This window comes from Haliotis asinina, chromosome 5, assembly GCF_037392515.1.
Source record: "Haliotis asinina isolate JCU_RB_2024 chromosome 5, JCU_Hal_asi_v2, whole genome shotgun sequence".
Taxonomy (NCBI): domain Eukaryota; kingdom Metazoa; phylum Mollusca; class Gastropoda; order Lepetellida; family Haliotidae; genus Haliotis; species Haliotis asinina.
In genome coordinates, this window is record NC_090284.1 from 34962734 (window position 1) to 34982855 (window position 20122).

A 20122-nucleotide genomic window follows, 5' to 3' on the forward strand; every position below is an offset into this window, starting at 1 on the left:
AAATGAACACCAGAAACGAGTTGATTCTACGCTGAATTTACACAAGAAAGAAATGGTAAAGTAATATTCAACACATTTTGTGAATAAAAATCCACAAACAATTGTGTTCCCGTGGTTATCTGTCTGAAATGTGCCAGTAATGTTTCCAGCGTCTTACTTGAATTGTTGAATATCGTTCCATGACAGACCGGAAACAGAGGCAGGTTACAATCCATTTACACAATAACATTCTTTTATTGCTTCCCAAACAGATCATTGCACAGAAGTACTAAACAACGAACATGCCTTTAATGACGTGTAATCATACTAATCATTCACATTAAACAATGACAGAAGAGGATACCGGTTCTCTTTATCAAATATGCCATATTTGTTTCACACTGTAGATCAATCCATCTGTAGGAACTTGGGATGACAACATGAACAATTACGATACGCGAAATTTGAGTTCAGTTAGTAGTCGATATAGTTCACATATGTACACAGTCAAACTTACAAGTACGTTATAAATACATGAATGAACACTTTGTTCAATACAAACAGTGTTGAGGTGAAATAGGCGTAATGCTGAGATAAACGGATTAGCATATTTCTTTGCCATGGTGCAACAGCTCCATCCTTGCTTATCTCAATTTCCTTTTTAATAGAGTCAGACTCTCGTCGCAGTTTTGAGTCACGGTCTGTGGGTCTAGTCAGGTCGTCAATGTGAATTATTCGAGGGGCGGATATGGCGGAGTGAACGCCTAACTGTGGACTAAACACCACAAAACAAGATGGTGGATAATCATAGTATTTACAAGCACGGGGCATGACTGACAGCCCGGCACTGAGCGTCATATGTCAAAATATCATTAGTCATGGAGGTATATGTACCGAGTGATATAGACATTTGTTCATTTCACTCGATCAAAGATGCTCCACCTTGCGCACCGAAGGGCCATTTCCAGATGAAATTACTTCTATATATGGACGTTTGTAAATAGTTTAAGATGCCTAGAATTCCGGAAAACAAAACGTGCATGTACACAAGAAATGAACAAAGCAGGAACAGATGAAACGAGGTGGTCTTAATAAATACAAGTATTTGTACAGAATGAAATGTTGTACGACTACTGTCGATTTGATTTACCGTATAAAACAACACCGACGCTTCATTCATTATAACCCGAACGGAAACATGAATATTGTTGTTCTGAAACAAACAAGGCATCAGACAGTGTCCATTTACAGTCCAGTGTACCATGGCCCGAGTAGCGCCCTGAACTAAGGCACACTAGTGGAAAAAACTGTTATATTAATATTTAGTCTTACTAAGGCAAACACAATGCGTTGTACATAAAAAAAACCCCATCCAACAGCATCACGGTCAAATATGGCTAGTCAGTAAATGTAGAACTCTGTGAACCATGTATTTATACGCGTTTAACACACTACTTCCTTTGGAGCAAAACCAAGCCATGTGCTGGAACACTGGCATGTCTGTCAACTATGATACCCTATGTACCCGTGAACAATGTGCATCTCTCCGTCCATCTCATGCAATATACATGCATTGCAGACAAGATGAAACAAGCATATGATCAACAGATGAATGATGTCAGATCCAGTACAGTGTACACAGGGACAACAGATGAATGATGTCAGATCCGGTTCATTGTTCCCAGTGACAACAGATGAATGATGTTAGATTTGGTTCAGTGTATCTAGGGAGAACAGATGAATGATGTCAGATCCAGCACAGTCTACCCAGGGAATACAGGTGAATGATGTCAGATTCGGTACTTGGAAGAACACATTGAGTACATGCGGGTGGATTAGCGGGTGGGAAGGTGATGGAGTGTGAGGAGATGGGAGCGTCAGTGTATAAAGAATTGAGTAGGCGATGGCGCAATATACAACTGCTGCAAGTAGTGGCCGGCAGAACACAAGGCAACACACGATAATACAAAACTAAATTATATTTCCAATATTAGGTTATTAATACTTAACCGTCATTCAAACGACAATAGTTGATATATCACTCACGCTTTAAGGATATATAACTGCCTTAACCCCGAAATGAGATTTTTATAACTCGCCCAGAACACAAGTATGCCATGCACGGAGATGTCATTTCACAAACCTCATCTGGGGTAGCACCTGCAGACAAGGGCGATGCTATCGACATGAAATACGACACTTCAGATATCAATCAGGTATCTAGATTTATTGCGCGTACCCTTTATATTCCTCAACCTGAACATCACAGGATGCACAACAAGCCTAGAGGAATTTCCGAGCAAAGACGGAAATATATGCTAGATATACTGTATCAGCTTACTGAAATATCGGTAATATTTAGGCACTTTGACAGTTTGTGAATTATTGGAAATTCTACCCGCTGGTACTGAAGTCATGACAAAGGGCAGTTATGTCACGTGACACACCTAAATTAGAGAGACTCCACTCACCGTGTTTTGAAAAGTGTGTTATACCACCCATCACCCTTCCACCCCCATGTGCATTATATACCTAACAGGGAAACCTTTCCACTATCCAACACAAAAACGACGTCGGTTCCAAATGCATTCCCGTGCTTCAAATACTCAATAACACCCGGAAATTGGCCAACATGATGTTTATCGACATTGTAAACTAAAAAGTAAACCAAAGGGGTTTTACTGTCTGCACTCGTTTACATCGAGAAGGGGTACAGCAGTGAAGTGTCATCAGCTGGCCGTTTCAGCTGGTTCCCATGGTAGCATCTGGAGTTGCTCATTTCTAACTTTACGTCAGAATATGATTTGAATAACGTCACCACTGTTAATGACACAACAAAACAATTGTTTACGTGTCGATACGCAGTGAATAGTCTTGCAGTTTCCGGGAATCTAATACCATTTGATCATGTTTTTCAACCAATCAGATTACAGAACACAGTAACTTTTGGTTTACAATTAGGATTACACTTTCTTAGAAAAGGTACAAATTCCAGTACTTTTGTTGGGTTGAGTCCCATCCGGGATTACCCCACACATGATCGCCAGCACACCATGTCAGACACCTATTCCCCTAAGCCTGTCTCAACCAAACAAATGTAGTAGAACCTATGCTAGAATATATTCATCACTCCAACATACAACCGTCTATTCCAAGTAGGGATACCTTCCACACGCCAATATAGAACGATGTATTCCAAACAGGCATACCTTCCATTCTCCAACATACAACCGTCTATTCCAAGTAGGGATACCTTCCACTCTCCAACATACAACCGTCTATTCCAAGTAGGGATACCTTCCACACTCCAATATACAACCGTCTATTCCAAGTAGGGATACCTTCCACTCTCCAACATACAACCGTCTATTCCAAGTAGGGATACCTTCCACACGCCAATATAGAACGATGTATTCCAAACAGGCATACCTTCCATTCTCCAACATACAACCGTCTATTCCAAGTAGGGATACCTTCCACTCTCCAACATACAACCGTCTATTCCAAGTAGGGATACCTTCCACACTCCAATATAGAACGATGTATTCCAAACAGGCATACCTTCCACACTCCAACATACAACCGTCTATTCCAAGTAGGGATACCTTCCACTCTCCAACATACAACCGTCTATTCCAAGTAGGGATACCTTCCACACTCCAATATAGAACGATGTATTCCAAACAGGCATACCTTCCATTCTCCAACATACAACCGTCTATTCCAAGCAGGGATACCTTCCACTCTCCAACATACAACCGTCTATTCCAAGTAGGGATACCTTCCACACTCCAATATAGAACGATGTATTCCAAACAGGCATACCTTCCACTCTCCAACATACAACCGTCTATTCCAAGTAGGGATACCTTCCACTCTCCAACATACAACCGTCTATTCCAAGTAGGGATACCTTCCACACTCCAATATAGAACGATGTATTCCAAACAGGCATACCTTCCATTCTCCAACATACAACCGTCTATTCCAAGTAGGGATACCTTCCACTCTCCAACAAACAACCGTCTATTCCAAGCAGGGATACCTTCCACACTCCAATATAGAACAATGTATTCCAAACAGGCATAACTTCCACACTCCAACATAGAACAGTGTTTTCCAAGTAGGGATACCTTCCATTCTCCAACATACAACCGTCTATTCCAAGCAGGGATACCTTCCACACTCCAACATACAACCGTCTATTCCAAGTAGGGATACCTTCCACACTCCAATATAGAACGATGTATTCCAAACAGGCATACCCTTCCATTCTCCAACATACAACCGTCTATTCCAAGTAGGTATAACTTCCACTCTCCAACATACAACCGTCTATTCCAAGCAGGGATACCTTCCACACTCCAATATAGAACGATGTATTCCAAACAGGCACACCTTCCATTCTCCAACATAGAACAGTGTTTTCCAAGTAGGGATACCTTCCACTCTCCAACATACAAACGTCTATTCCAAGTAGGGTTACCTTCCACACTCCAATATACAACCGTCTATTCCAAGTAGGGATACCTTCCACACTCCAATATAGAACGATGTATTCCAAACAGGCATACCTTCCACTCTCCAACATACAACCGTCTATTCCAAGTAGGGATACCTTCCACACTCCAATATAGAACGATGTATTCCAAACAGGCATACCTTCCATTCTCCAACATACAACCGTCTATTCCAAGTAGGGATGCCTTCCACTCTCCAACATACAACCGTCTATTCCAAGCAGGGATACCTTCCACACTCTAATATAGAACGATGTATTCCAAACAGGCATACCTTCCACACTCCAACATAGAACAGTGTTTTCCAAGTAGGGATACCTTCCACTCTCCAACATACAACCGTCTATTCCAAGTAGGGATACCTTCCACACTCCAATATAGAACGATGTATTCCAAACAGGCATACCTTCCATTCTCCAACATACAACCGTCTATTCCAAGTAGGGATACCTTCCACTCTCCAACATACAACCGTCTATTCCAAGTAGGGATACCTTCCACACTCCAACATACAACCGTCTATTCCAAGTAGGGATACCTTCCACACTCTAAAATACAACCGTCTATTCCAAGTAGGGATACCTTCCACACTCCAATATAGAACGATGTATTCCAAACAGGCATACCTTCCATTCTCCAACATACAACCGTCTATTCCAAGTAGGGATACCTTCCACTCTCCAACATACAACCGTCTATTCCAAGCAGGGATACCTTCCACACTCCAATATAGAACGATGTATTCCAAACAGGCATACCTTCCACACTCCAACATAGAACAGTGTTTTCCAAGTAGGGATACCTTCCACTCTCCAACATACAACCGTCTATTCCAAGCAGGGATACCTTCCACACTCCAAAATACAACCGTCTATTCCAAGTAGGGATACCTTCCACACTCCAATATAGAACGATGTATTCCAAACAGGCATACCTTCCACTCTCCAACATACAACCGTCTATTCCAAGTAGGGATACCTTCCATTCTCCAACATACAACCGTCTATTCCAAACAGGCATACCTTCCATTCTCCAACATACAACCGTCTATTCCAAGTAGGGATACCTTCCACACTCCAACATACAACCGTCTATTCCAAGTAGGGATACCTTCCACACTCCAATATAGAACGAGGTAATCCAAACAGGCATACCTTCCATTCTCCAACATACAACCGTCTATTCCAAACAGGCATACCTTCCATTCTCCAACATACAACCGTCTATTCCAAGTAGGGATACCTTCCACACTCCAACATACAACCGTCTATTCCAAGTAGGGATACCTTCCACACTCCAATATAGAACGATGTATTCCAAACAGGCATACCTTCCATTCTCCAACATACAACCGTCTATTCCAAGTAGGGATACCTTCCACTCTCCAACATACAACCGTCTATTCCAAGCAGGGATACCTTCCACACTCCAATATAGAACGATGTATTCCAAACAGGCATACCTTCCACACTCCAACATAGAACAGTGTTTTCCAAGTAGGGATACCTTCCACTCTCCAACATACAACCGTCTATTCCAAGCAGGGATACCTTCCACACTCCAACATACAACCGTCTATTCCAAGTAGGTATAACTTCCACTCTCCAACATACAACCGTCTATTCCAAGCAGGGATACCTTCCACACTCCAATATAGAACGATGTATTCCAAACAGGCATACCTTCCATTCTCCAACATAGAACAATGTTTTCCAAGTAGGGATACCTTCCACGCTCCAATATACAACCGTCTATTCCAAGCAGGGATACCTTCCACATTCCAACACACAACCGTCTATTCAAAGCAGGGATGCCTTCCACACTCCAACATACAACCGTCTATTCCAAGCAGGGATGCCTTCCACACTCCAACATACAACCGTCTATTCAAAGCAGGGATACCTTCCACACTCCAATATAGAACAATGTATTCCAAACAGGGATACCTTCCACACTCCAACATACAACCGTCTATTCCAAGCAGGGATGCCTTCCACACTCCAACACAAAACGATGCTAGTATGCTCAACAAAAGCGATGAATACCGAAAAAGAAAACCTTCCACATTCAAGCAAACAACGTTTTCCACGCGAAAAGATCTTCCACTCTGCCACCTACCATAATATATTCCCTGTGAGAAGACCTTCAAGTATATGCATACTGAGTGAGAGAATGGGACACACGTTCCAGAATACCACAGTGAATAAGCATGTGGATTCCCTGTTCTTTTAACTGTATGACAATATATACCCAGAAACACCCTCCCATTCTTCCAACAACATACAGTGCAACATAATACTGTTGTAGAGTAAGTGAGTGAGTATGTGAGTGTTGTTTGCGCCACCCGTTGCAATATTCAATATTCAAGCTAATATCAAGGTGAAAGACAGAAGAAATGAATTTCAAATACTGTACCTCATCAGGGAGACAAGAAAATAGCTTCACTGTAGAACAACACTTCATTGTCAAAGACAAGAATATAGCTTCACACTCTGTGCAACGTTTTATTTTCAGAAACAAGAACATAGCTTTACTGCGTGTACCACACAGCATTGTCAGATACAGGAACATGGCTTCACTGAGTGTACAACACTGCATTGTGCATTGTCAGAGCCCAGAACAGCTTAACTGTGAGTACCAAACTGCATTGTCAGAACATATCTTTACTGTGAGTACAACATGGCAGTGTGCATTGCCAGAGACAAGAGCATAGCTTCATTGTTCGTACAACATTGCATTGTTAGAGACAAGAACAATGTCAGAGAAAAGAACACAACTCCTCTGGGAGTACAACATCGCATTATCAGGGACAAGAACATAACTTCACAGAACATGGCTCCTCTGTGAGTCAGAGATAAAGCATGGCTTCACCGTGTCACAGAAAAGAACATGGTTCCGCTGTTCCGAGAAAAAAACATGCTGCTTGACTGTGTGTCAGACAATAACATAGCTCCACAGTGTGTCAGAGAAAAGAACATAGCTCCACTGTGTGTACCACACTGCATTGTCATACCACACGGCTTAAAAACAACACATATTGGGTATATAATTATCATTGAAGTACACTGACAAGATACTAGAATATAAACATAAGACCTTCATCAGACTACTTCCTGTATTACCCTGACATAGCAGTGTACACTTTGTGTGTACTGGCTGTGAGTCTGTACCAAGACATAGCAGTGTACACTTTGTGTGTATTGGCTGTGAGTCTGTACCAAGACATAGAAGTGTACACTTTGTGTGTACTGGCTGTGAGTCTGTACCAAGACATAGAAGTGTACACTTCGTGTGTACTGGCTGTGAGTCTGTACCACGACATAGAAGTGTACACTTCGTGTGTACTGGTTGTGAGTCTGTACCAAGACATAGAAGTGTACACTTTGTGTGTACTGGCTGTGAGTCTGTACCAAGACATAGAAGTGTACACTTCGTGTGTACTGGCTGTGAGTCTGTACCAAGACATAGAAGTGTACACTTCGTGTGTACTGGCTGTGAGTCTGTACCAAGACATAGAAGTGTACACTTCGTGTGTACTGGCTGTGAGTCTGTTCCCTGACATAGAAGTGTACACTTTGTGTGTACAGGCTGTGAGTCTGTTCCCTGACATAGAAGTGTACACTTCGTGTGTACTGGCTGTGAATGTGTGCGTTGACAAGATGACAAGATGCTCTGCCTTGTTCCTAGAAAGAGAACGGCTCACATAGGCATGTCAATACAACGTTCCATACCGCGTGTAAGATGAGGGTTTTAGCTTCAATGAAAACAATTTGCTTTGGAATTGGGAACATAAAACCAGCAGTATACCCGCTATACTAAAACGTATTCTCCACGTTTGCCAGATGTCAACATGGCTTCAGGTGCTTTACACATCTCCAGGTATTAGTACAATAAGCTCATTTACAAATGTTCAACAGATATGCTATCAGCTTTTGCAAGTTTTATTTGAGCGATATTTATCAATTTTAAGCATGTCATCCGAGATGAAGAGACTATGACTTGATACCTTAATTCATCTCAAACTGACATGTTTGTTGTCTGGGATGACAGACTGATATCGAGTTCAGTTTAGGATGTTAATTTTAAACTTTGGAAAGGTTGTCTTCCTTATGCGACAAACGCTTGGCCACATGTTACAGTCTGAAAAACATAAAGACAATTTTCTTAACGTTTTCAAAAATAGAAATCGCTCAGGGCTACGTTTAACTTCGAAAAAGGGGATTAATAAGTTCTTTAAAATGTAATATGGACCACTTTGTGCGACAAAGCGGAAAATCTTACTCGATTCAATCATCATATTTCTCAATTAGTAATTTGTGTGTACTAGACTAACGCTTTAAGCAGGCAGGCGGTACGGAAAGCAATTTCTTTCGTTGCTCATTTCAAAGTTTGGAGAAAGGGGTAGCTATGATGCACCAGTAACAGCAGCGGCTGCATTGTCATACCGTTGTTTGTGTTGAAGATGGGAACTTACAGCAGAGGGTTAGGTGTTTACGCCAGGGGAACTCACCGCTGGGTAGTGCTACAGATGCCCCGCAGAGTAATTGATCAATCTTTTCAAAAATAGAGCAATATCATCAGTTTGTGAAAGGCGTTTCAAAGTTACAAAGTAAGAGGACACCCGGGATCTTAACTCAGGTCTGCGTCACCAAGTAGCAAAGTGACCTGTGTGAAACCCGACGCTATTCGTCAGATATGATCAAGTTACAAGCCACATCTTTATGGACAAATCCATTTGGGGTTAGCGTCCACAAGACCGGCGTGATGGTCTTGCCGCGATGCCATCGGTCGTGACATCAAGTAGCGGTTTCTTTGAGGTTTTTGTGTGTCAAGGGGGGTAAGAGATTTGGTATGAACCCTCACAAGGGGAACACTGACGATGACAGCCACCATGACACCTTGCTGCCCGTCAGTGATGAGATTGTCACCATGCATTTACGTTCCGTCGTCTCATGTTCTTGTGCACATAAAGGATTCCTCCACCGATGGCCAGTGTAGCGTTAAATCGGTTTTTGAGCTCCTTGGGGTAAGCGAGTATACAATAGCAAGCGAGTTAAATTTGGAGGTGATATATCGAAAGACATTGTCTTGCCTGAGAGAAGATCATAAGCTTAGCGGACCATCAACTATATTAGCAGACAACCAGCCATTGACAATAGATAGGGAATATGAACGCAACAGATTTTTTGTCAATCAGAGCTATTCTGGCTATTCTGGACAAAAGTCTATCTGTTAATTCTTAAGTACTATTGGTACTGGGTTGGAGATTTCCATCAATGTCCCAGTCGGTGATCGCCAGATTAATATTTAAGGAACATGTCTACATAGAAATTGTAACAGCAAAAATAGTATTCAAATGAAATTTTAGTCTTTTTCTCAAGGAACATTAATCCTATGGCATTTGGGTACTCAAGTGAAATATTGAAATTAGAATTTGGTTAATTTTTTTTATGAATAAAAGTATTCTTTCAAAGAATGAAAACAATGAGAGCCTATTTCACGTTTTACTTCTGGCCTACAATAAGAGGTTATCACCAGCGGGAAGTATAACATTGTATTTAGAAAACAAAGCGATAAAAAAATGATTGTTAAATGTCACTAAAGACAGTTTCCGACATCTCAACATTCATACTTGAAGCTCCATACATATGGAGAAATTGCAATCTTGATCATGAGATTGTGTCGACGAATGATAGCGTTACCTTGAATCCGTTCCAGTTCCTCGTGAAGGTGTTGATTTCACCTATAAATAATGGTCCATGTCAACCTAGGGTCGGGAGGGGTATAGGGACACACTCCCGCTCTACTTCATATCCACACAAAGTAGTTTCTTTGAGGAAATGTTCATTTTTATGCTGGAAAGTTTAGAGGAAGTTTTCATGTCAAAAACCGAGGGGGGCGGGTTATACATCAGGCAGAGATAAGGAGATGAATTATTTTCCGTCATTGAGTAAATAAAGTTCTTTTGTTGAGTTTTGAAAACAGAGTTTCATGGTGGTAATATATTGTCACTGAGGGCGCACACAAATACACAGACAGACACACAGACAGACAGAGACACACAGACAGACAGACAGACACACACAGACACACAAGCACAGACGAGAAGATATACGAGTAAGTGGGTGAGTTAAAATGTAACATCGCATAGGCAATATTAGTCATAGAGCGACGAAAACAAGGTAATCAATTTTAAATACCTGTCGACAATATACGATATATGTATGTGTGTATTGTGTATATATTCACAATTAGCGCAAAAGCAGTCAGAATCGAAGAGAAAAATGACTAATAGCTGTATATGCGTAGGCCATTTTTAAATGACATGTTTGCCTAAAGAAATACGTTAAAAGAAATTGGTTGAAAATATTACCTGTGTCCGGAAAATAGATATGTATTTAAAATTTATAATTATCATAGGGAATAAGGGAACACATGATGGTACAAGTGAGTATACATACATACATATACACACCTTATTTAAAACCCATCTATCTATCTATCCATCCATCCATCCATCCATCTATCTATCTCAAGCCCTCAATACACAAACTGTCCCCACCGTTATATAGGTGTATTGGGGTATTGTCTTTCCTGCTCCACTCATCTATTCTCCTTTCCAATACGTAGAACGGATACTTCAACTGCCAGTGCCTGGAACTTACGGACAGTATCTGTCGGACGCAGCAGATTTCCAGGAAGTGACCGGAGACGCACTCGGATATTTTACCGGCGCATCACTCAGTATCACTTCATTTCCCATAATAAGGTCGAGGCCAGTCAATCAGAATAGTTAGGTGTTTTGTTGAAAACCATAGACTTTTCAGGGTAAACCGTGCTGACCATTTGTGGACTGCCAATTTTGGGATGGCCATTTTGGGCTGGCCAATGTACACATGTGTGTTAACAAAGGGGAGCTGACCAATAGTAGTTCATGTCAAGTGATTTGGGTTATCCTGCTCTTGAATCCCAGAGATGTGGTGCTCTTGTCACAAACCTCCCAGCTCACATTTTCCATCATCTTTTGACTTAATCATATATGAAATCATTTAAATGAACAAACCTGAATAGGTATTCATAGTGAATGCGTCAGTGAAAACTATATTTCGATCGTTGATATAAATAATCAAATGAATGAATAATGTAACGTCGCTCATGCTTCTTGCATATCCTGTGATGTTATGGCTGCTGTTGGGAACTGATATGTCGTCTATATACATTACAATGACTTTTTCTCAATCAGTGAGACATTTGTACCCTTCCTAGATGTTTGTTGTAGTGAATCACATGGCTGTTGTGTTATCTGCCTCTCTTTCCATTTTCTGTATTACATATACGACTGCAGTCTTGGTGTTCTGTTTTGGATACTGTCCTAAGTTATCCTTGAGAAACACTGGGTAACGCAGGTTCAGTACAGTCAACCCTAATCTAATCACAATCAAGTGAACTCCAGATGTGGTAGCACCACCGCCCGGTGTGAGGTAGATCTGTGGTAGTGGATGTCAGTGAACTCTAGATATGGTAGCACCACCACTCGGTGTGTGGTATATCTGTGGTAGTGGATGTCAGTGAACTCTAGATATGGTAGCACCACCACTCGGTGTGTGGTATATCTGTGGTAGTGGATGTCAGTGAACTCTAGATATGGTAGCACCACCACTCGGTGTGTGGTATATCTGTGGTAGTGGATGTCAGTGAACTCTAGATATGGTAGCACCACCACTCGGTGTGTGGTATATCTGTGGTAGTGGATGTCAGTGAACTCTAGATATGGTAGCACCACCACTCGGTGTGTGGTATATCTGTGGTAGTGGATGTCAGTGAACTCTAGATATGGTAGCACCACCACTCGGTGTGTGGTATATCTGTGGTAGTGGATGTCAGTGAACCCTAGATATGGTAGCACCACCACTCGGTGTGTGGTATATCTGTGGTAGTGGATGTCAGTGAACCCTAGATATGGTAGCACCACCACTCGGTGTGTGGTATATCTGTGGTAGTGGATGTCAGTGAACTCTAGATATGGTAGCACCACCACTCGGTGTGTGGTATATCTGTGGTAGTGGATGTCAGTGAACTCTAGATATGGTAGCACCACCACTCGGTGTGTGGTATATCTGTGGTAGTGGATGTCAGTGAACCCTAGATATGGTAGCACCACCACTCGGTGTGTGGTATATCTGTGGTAGTGGATGTCAGTGAACTATAGATATGGTTGAACCGCCACCCGGCGCGCAGTATATCAGAACATCAAGATGTCTTTTTGTACAAACCGAACAAGATAAAATATAAAGACGGAATGGAAGCACAAGATAACAATCCATATTGACGGTCCAATGAATTTTGTTTGCCATTATTTCAAGACAAGTTGTAAGATAACATAAAATGTTCATTTTGATACAAAATCAATATGAGAACACACTAAACACGTGATCTGCGGGCGGACGGAACACGTCTCTTGTTTGTGTTATTGTTTACGAGATGGGAAGCACTACTTAACCGTACCATGAAAAAGTAAGTTTTAGATAATGTATATAGCAATAATGACTTACTCAGTGTTAAAAAAAACACACAGTTAAGTTCAATTTTTAAAAAAAAACAAAAAACTCTCAAAAAAACCCCGTATGAGCAAGTTCCTTTGAAACCACTTCCACGAACGATATGTCACATGCCTCTCTGAATGTGTTGATGTACGTTTGATTTTATGGAACCAATGACAGTCTCCGTCGTATTTTACGTAACAGTTTGTCCCCAACAAGCATACGGCACCCGCGCGGCGAGCGACCTCAGATGACCTCATGCCCAGAGGTGACGAATCGAGGAGTGTATATGGTAAAGGGGCCATATTGTCACACCATCACCACGCTTGACTTGATCAGTCACTGGAGTGAAACGCCAGTCATCAGGACCGACCAGGCCTGTCCAGCAGAAAACAGCTGGCCAATGGCACGCACAACATTGACACACCAATCAATGACGAGAGATGACAGTTCGGAAACTGTTAAGTGACGATAGCACTTAATTACATTGTGCAAAAAACATTTACACACGCCGACGACGCTTCGCCATCTACTCCTTGTTTATGACTTAGAGAGTTCAACTGACAGGTTTTGTTGAATGTTTATACAACTGTAGTTACGATCGTTTGAAAGGTGTAACCGTGTACAAAGAATATGTCTATATTTAACCAAGTATCTCGGCAAATGATGGTCATGTACATTGTGAGATTCGATAAGTATGCAGTATAAAATATAGTAATGGAATACCCTATGTTTGCTGGCTATGCCCAGAAACTCATTCTGTGTGTTGGAAATGAAAATGTATAATTTTGAAAAATAAGGGAACCTAACCCTCAATCTGGATAGGAAGTACAAGCATTTACAAACTTTTTTCCGAGCTGCTAAATTCATTTCGCCTCAATGGTTTATAGGTTATTAGGAGTTTCCTTACACAGTGTACTTTTCTTCTCCGACCTCCAATCCGATAATTTCTAACCATAGTCAACCATAATCGCAAGGATCAGTTTCTGTTTCCTATTGGTTAGTGGGACATCATCTTATGAACACACCACCATCTCTTTTTACCGCTACTCCTAACAACGCACGGGATGCACATGCACAACGCAGTTACCATATTCGCGTGCATGAGAGTTCATTCTTGATTTTGACCGTTTTCTAGAAGGTTTATAAATCACTGATAACTAATTTTGACAATCATCACACAGTTGTTAGTGTTTGTTTCTTGCCGTATTCTGTTTGAAAATGACATTCGAACACATGCACATTCTACGTCAAACACTAGAGATCTTTCAAGAGCGAACTGTACCAACAATTGAAAGAAAGTGCAAGTGGTGACTTTCAAAATAGTCATTGTTATCATGTGAACATTGATTGACTCCGCTATACATGCATTTGTTTCAAACGAAATTAAAAATGAAGTTCCCCTGCTTTGCTTGAAAAGTATAAAAGAGACTTGAGTCAAAACGAAACCCTCAACACGAATGATTTACACGATGTGGCAGAAACGGTTTTCGTCAATGACCTTCTAAACTAAGACATAGGTGGTTCAGTGTATAATGGTACTGATCTTTGTTTGTACTGAAAAACTCATACCCACGTCATGTGTAATAACACGATACACTGTTCTCCCCGTACACAATCTGTTTAGGCTCATAGTGTGTAGCGTCAATATTTGTCTATAGGTATGTTACGTGAATGAGTGAGTAAAGGATATATATTGGCAGGTACATATATTACTTGTGTTTTCGGACTTGAAACAATAGAACAGTAATAACAGTTCACGCATTAACGTCGTCGTGTTGATAAAAGCGACAAAACCCCTTTCCACATCCCCAATTAATCTCCCCTCCAAAGCAGCAGCCGACTGTACAGTTATGACCATATGATAAGTATGTATTTGTTTTGACAGTGTCACCGCTGTACGGCGTAATTTGTAAACAGCGAGTCTAGACCCGACAATTCGGAAAATCCAGTGATTGCCACCGTTCGACCAGATAACATGTTTTTTATGAATCACTATTAACTAGTGATAACAGCAGACTTTGAGCGTCTTCCTCCCCACCGGTGGCACATGTCATAAACATGCAAAGTCTGGCCAGTGTTGCACCAGAAATAATGGCAAAACGCACGGTACACGTCAAAATAGGGAATTGCATCGGACATCACTTCTGTCACTGATGCATCAACTGTGGAAATGTCCTCCAAATGTAAAACATTTTGAAAGCTTTGTCAAGGCCTTGAACATCGTAACCTTGATCAAACAAGTTCTGAACAAAAGTATGACACTCTTTGAAGTCTAGATAAACCGAGCATGCTCTGGGGTACCTCAAAAGGCTGGGGTGTTGGAATATTGCTAGACATGAAAGTTTGAAAGTTGAAATCATTCCTTTCGTCCTAGTGCCTAGAGGGGAGTTTTTGTCACTATGAAGCTCTATGCAAGGATCTAACTCTGTCAGAGACCTCACCGATCTCCTTAATTTCCACGTCAGGTAGGTGAGTCCGTGGTAGGGAATCGCTATTGCATGGTTATTGAAGGATACTAGGTAATCGATATACCCGAAGCTTAAAGTTAAACATCTTGGTCAAATTACCTTGTTTTGATTTTGCCGACCCCAGCAGAAATTATCAGTTTGCATAAAGAAACTGATCTGCAGGAAGGGGAAGACAGTTACAGCCCATGGGCTTCTTGCTTCTTGTCCACATGTTTAACATCCAGCATCCATTTCACACACTGTAAATTTCACTTCAAATAACATTAACTTTAAGGACTGACAATTGTCCTGAACCTGTGAAAAAAGATAACGCAGGTATACCATGTAAGTATATCAGACAGGTAAACCACGATGACAGTGAATCTGATTTCTCTGGCATGTTTAACTGATGTTTCAGAGCAATGTCATTTATTAACAGGGCCAAACCTTCGTGGCCTTCTTAATTGTGATTGTGAAATGAACCTAGTTCTGTAGTTTTGTATGTGATATGCACGACAGTGTTTGAACAGACGGGATAGTTAATGGACGGTGTTCACAGCGATGGGGCCAAGGGTAAGTTTGGGTGCACACTTGACAGCGAGGTAATCCGACTGTACCAACAAACCCACAGCTGATTCCCTCGTAAAAAGAACCTTCAGATATCTTATATTTCTTATTGTCCATATATATTTTAAGGCCTTTATAAGCAATAATTATGTACGTAAAGAATACAATGGAATTTAAAATCTGTATGCCCGTGTCGCTTTCTACAATACAACAGTCCACGGTTCGTTAATCAACTTAAACTAACACCGGATTAAATACCCTGAATCGCTGCCGACCATCTAGTCAAAAGTCTCAAGCATCATTCACTATTCGATCATAAATTGCATCTACAAAGGCAACATTGTCAGGTCTTGGATTTGAGGAGAGTTTTACGTTGACAGAACAGGTGCAATGTACTTGGCTTTCTCCTGCCCTGTACACGGGCTGACATGGGCAAGACCATGTGTTAAACACCACCCGTCGGGGCTGGACAAAGCTGGCATACTCTCACAGCTGACTTTACCTGCCACGTGAAGAGTAGGGGGAGTGGGAGAGACATAGAGGGACCCTGGCAGCAGAAACTTTTCCCATCGGCAACACTACTGTTAATATTCTTTCAACAAATAGCTCTTTACAAAACATATATTTCGCATCAAATAACCCTTTAAGATGTGGATGACTTTGTATAGGGTCCGGGATTGCGGTGGAGTTCTCCCTTTGTGGGAACGAGATTGACGTGAGGGGCAGTGTACTCTGTTTCAAGGTTTACACTCGACAGTCGTGTCAAATCAATATACCCTACGGCAAATGAACTGTTAAACAAACAAAATAAATAAAATAAATAAAATAGATAAATAAATAAATAAATAATATTTCTTTGTTGGTTTAAGCTTATGTTTGGGCACAGTATAGAGCTAGGGGTTATTCTACTCCGTTTTCAAGTGCTAAAGCAAAACATGTATGTCCAGTAAAGTAAGGAACTTGAATTATGTGTTTCCAAATCTCTCTGACAGGCAAATCGGGGGTCGAGCAGTTGGCATCTGAAATAACTCGTCAATGCCAGTTGGGTATGGGTCCTGCTGTGGTGTCTCCGTCAGTGATAGTGGGGTATTGGTACCTTTGTGGTGGCTCTGTCACTGTTAGTGGAGTATTGGCCCTGTACAGGTGGTTCCGTCAGTGATAGTGGCCCTGACCTGCACATATGGCTGTGACGAGCTGAGGCCCTGGCCTTTGTGACGACTTGTGTCCTTGCCACCATACAAACGTCAAAACCGATATGGAAACTAAATCGTTGGCACACTTTGGATCGACATCTAAGAACCAAAGCAATATTCAACTTTGTCTAAAGACCTATCTAGATATGTTTCTGATGCTAATGATGTAGTGTACAGATGGAAAGATAAAATGTTATTATTCGAACCATCCATATCTGTCCCAAGGTAATGAAGCATGTCTCATTATCACGAAGTCAGGACAAACTACCCCACGTTTCTCACGCACTGAGACGCCCCGGGGTAAACATACAGAGGAACACAACCATCTGCATCCTAGTGCATATATGAATACACGTGTCCCGTGAGTTCCCAGCATACCTCACCTGACGTTTCTACTTCTCTATCCTTCTTTCATCTACATCCTAGCTCTTCTCCCTATGCATCCACGTTCATCCTACCTCGTCTGTTATTAGTTTTAGCACCACCACCCGCGATGAGACTTCCCTCCACTTATATCTCTCTACCGCTCATCAGTAGGGTGAGAACATTGTATATATGTATTAAGAAGGCACGTAGATGCTTTCCATGTAGCTCAGGAACTGACGGCCTTATCGTCTGCTATGGTTCATGCAACACGCACGAGTAAAATAGCAGACGACAATATTTCGCTGGTGGTCCGTGTAGCATCGATACCGGTAAACCACGGAGGAAACAGAATTACACGCGTGATTCACCGGAGGAGCTCGGAGGCTGGCGTGCAGTGAGGTGATTCTGCTGGAAGTTTATCTGATGGCAAATATGCATTGAGGGGCTATATTGACTGGCTTTGTGTGGCTGTCACCGTGGACCCATCAATAGCATTCGATGGTCCAACTTTCCCATGGACAGCCAGTCTTCCAATACCACCAATCATCTTTTGGAGTGCTCCTGTGGAGTCGTGAGTCGCTGAGGCGGACAGGAGGTCGAGCTGCAGCAGTCAGCCATCAACTTATAACGGAGGTGACAGCTATAAAGTCAATTGATGTGGTAATTAGTTCGAGTATAGTTGATTAGATCTGTTAATTGCTATCATCCTTGATGAAATAATGAAAAAAATAACCGGTACAACAATGGAAATGAAACTGATTATACATTGCTTGTTTCTTGAAAGTTTGGTGGCCATTTCAAAGTTGACAGTTTGCCATGACAATCCGTCATGGACTAAATACAATTTCGTCAATCATAAAAATGTGTGTTGTTGTTGTTTCTGTTGCCTATTAATGATTTGCGAAACCACACAATCACAGGTTCTTTCTCTGCAGTCAACGTCGCCGCCGATACAAACGATGCAATCTTTCAGGGTCAGAGCACAAAAGCTAGTCGCCACCAGATACAGATTGTACGCGCACAAACATTCAGTCACCATGAACCGTTAGTGTGATTAGTTTACTGAAAAATACTATAAAAAGTGATGCTCTATCGCGGCTCACGTCACATCTCTCATGACGCCGGAGTCAGTGCCCGGTATTACAAGTGATGCTCTATCATCGCTCACGTCAAATCTCTCAGGACGCCGGAGTCAGCGGCCGGTGTTACAAGTGATGCTCTGTCATAGCTCACGTCAAATCTCTCAGGACGCCGGAGTCAGCGGCCGGTGTTACAAGTGATGCTCTGTCATAGCTCACGTCAAATCTCTCAGGACGCCGGAGTCAGCGGTCGGTGTTACAACTGATGTTCTATCATAGCTCTCGTCAAATCTCTCAGGACGCCGGAGTCAGTGGCCGGTGTTACAAGTGATGCTCTGTCATAGCTCACGTCAAATCTCTCAGGACGCCGGAGTCAGTGGCCGGTGTTACAAGTGATGCTCTATCATAGCTCACATCACATCTCTCAGGACGCCACCTGATTATTGATACACCCAGAACATACTGATTGAGCTAGCACATACAGAGTGGGGTGAAATTAGAATTTCACACAGATCTTTCCTTGTCCCTATACATTTCACTATATACACCTGGAAGAATCCAACTGAACGTTGACCGAAACGTTTGATTATGCATAGCTCACCCATATTGTTCCAGCTGCCGGACCTAATTTTTATGGGTTGGGGTCAGTACATGTTAAACTGTAGTCACGAATTAAATCTTGCACGAAAACGTTTGCAAAATTGCAAATTCATGTGGACCAGCTTCGGAGCGTTTACAATACAACTGCCATGTTCATCCCAAGATGAGGCGTGTGCGACCACTTAGCACCGGTCCTCAAAGACATACATTAGCTTCCAGAAGACAGACCACACACTGATCAACACCGAGACAGAGAACAATGCTCATGACAACAGAATGTGTCTTCACTTCATGGTCTGGGTCTAATCGACTCACAAGAACTCGCAACATTTTACCAACGTGGGGAACATTAGGTCAGGCACGACATAATGGTGCCACCGGGTCAGACAACAGTGCATGGAAAAAGAAGACTATGCCGGACTGGCGCTGCCCTGTGGATGAGCTTCCAGCTGCAGTCATACAGATGCAAGGATGTCAAAAGGTTCCTGTCAAACCCTATGGCCACCATACGCTTCCACACAGCATATGACGGCGCTTTATGAGTAGACAGCTGGACTATACAGGATGTCATATGTAAATGTATGATGGTTAACAGTATATTCTTCCTCATCGGTTGATGTCCTTATTGACAAGAACAACGCATATGCAGATGCGCCAAAACAGTCCGGAACACAATAGTAAGTATCACAATTTCGTGGAATCCACAGACATGGGAATAAAGGGAAAAAGAAAGACCAAAATACACTGATACCCCATATACAATGCAGACAAAGCTAGTACAGCATCTGCCTGAGTGTGAGAGGCGGCATCACGACCAGACGTGATTCT

General features: G+C 41.9%; 1 protein-coding gene across 2 annotated transcripts in view; it reads right to left on the reverse strand.

Annotated features, from left to right (window-relative positions):
* The window catches only part of LOC137284156 (paired box protein Pax-2a-like), a 150943-nt gene that overhangs the window by 121379 nt on the left and 9442 nt on the right, over window positions 1–20122 (reverse strand). The window lies entirely within an intron of this gene.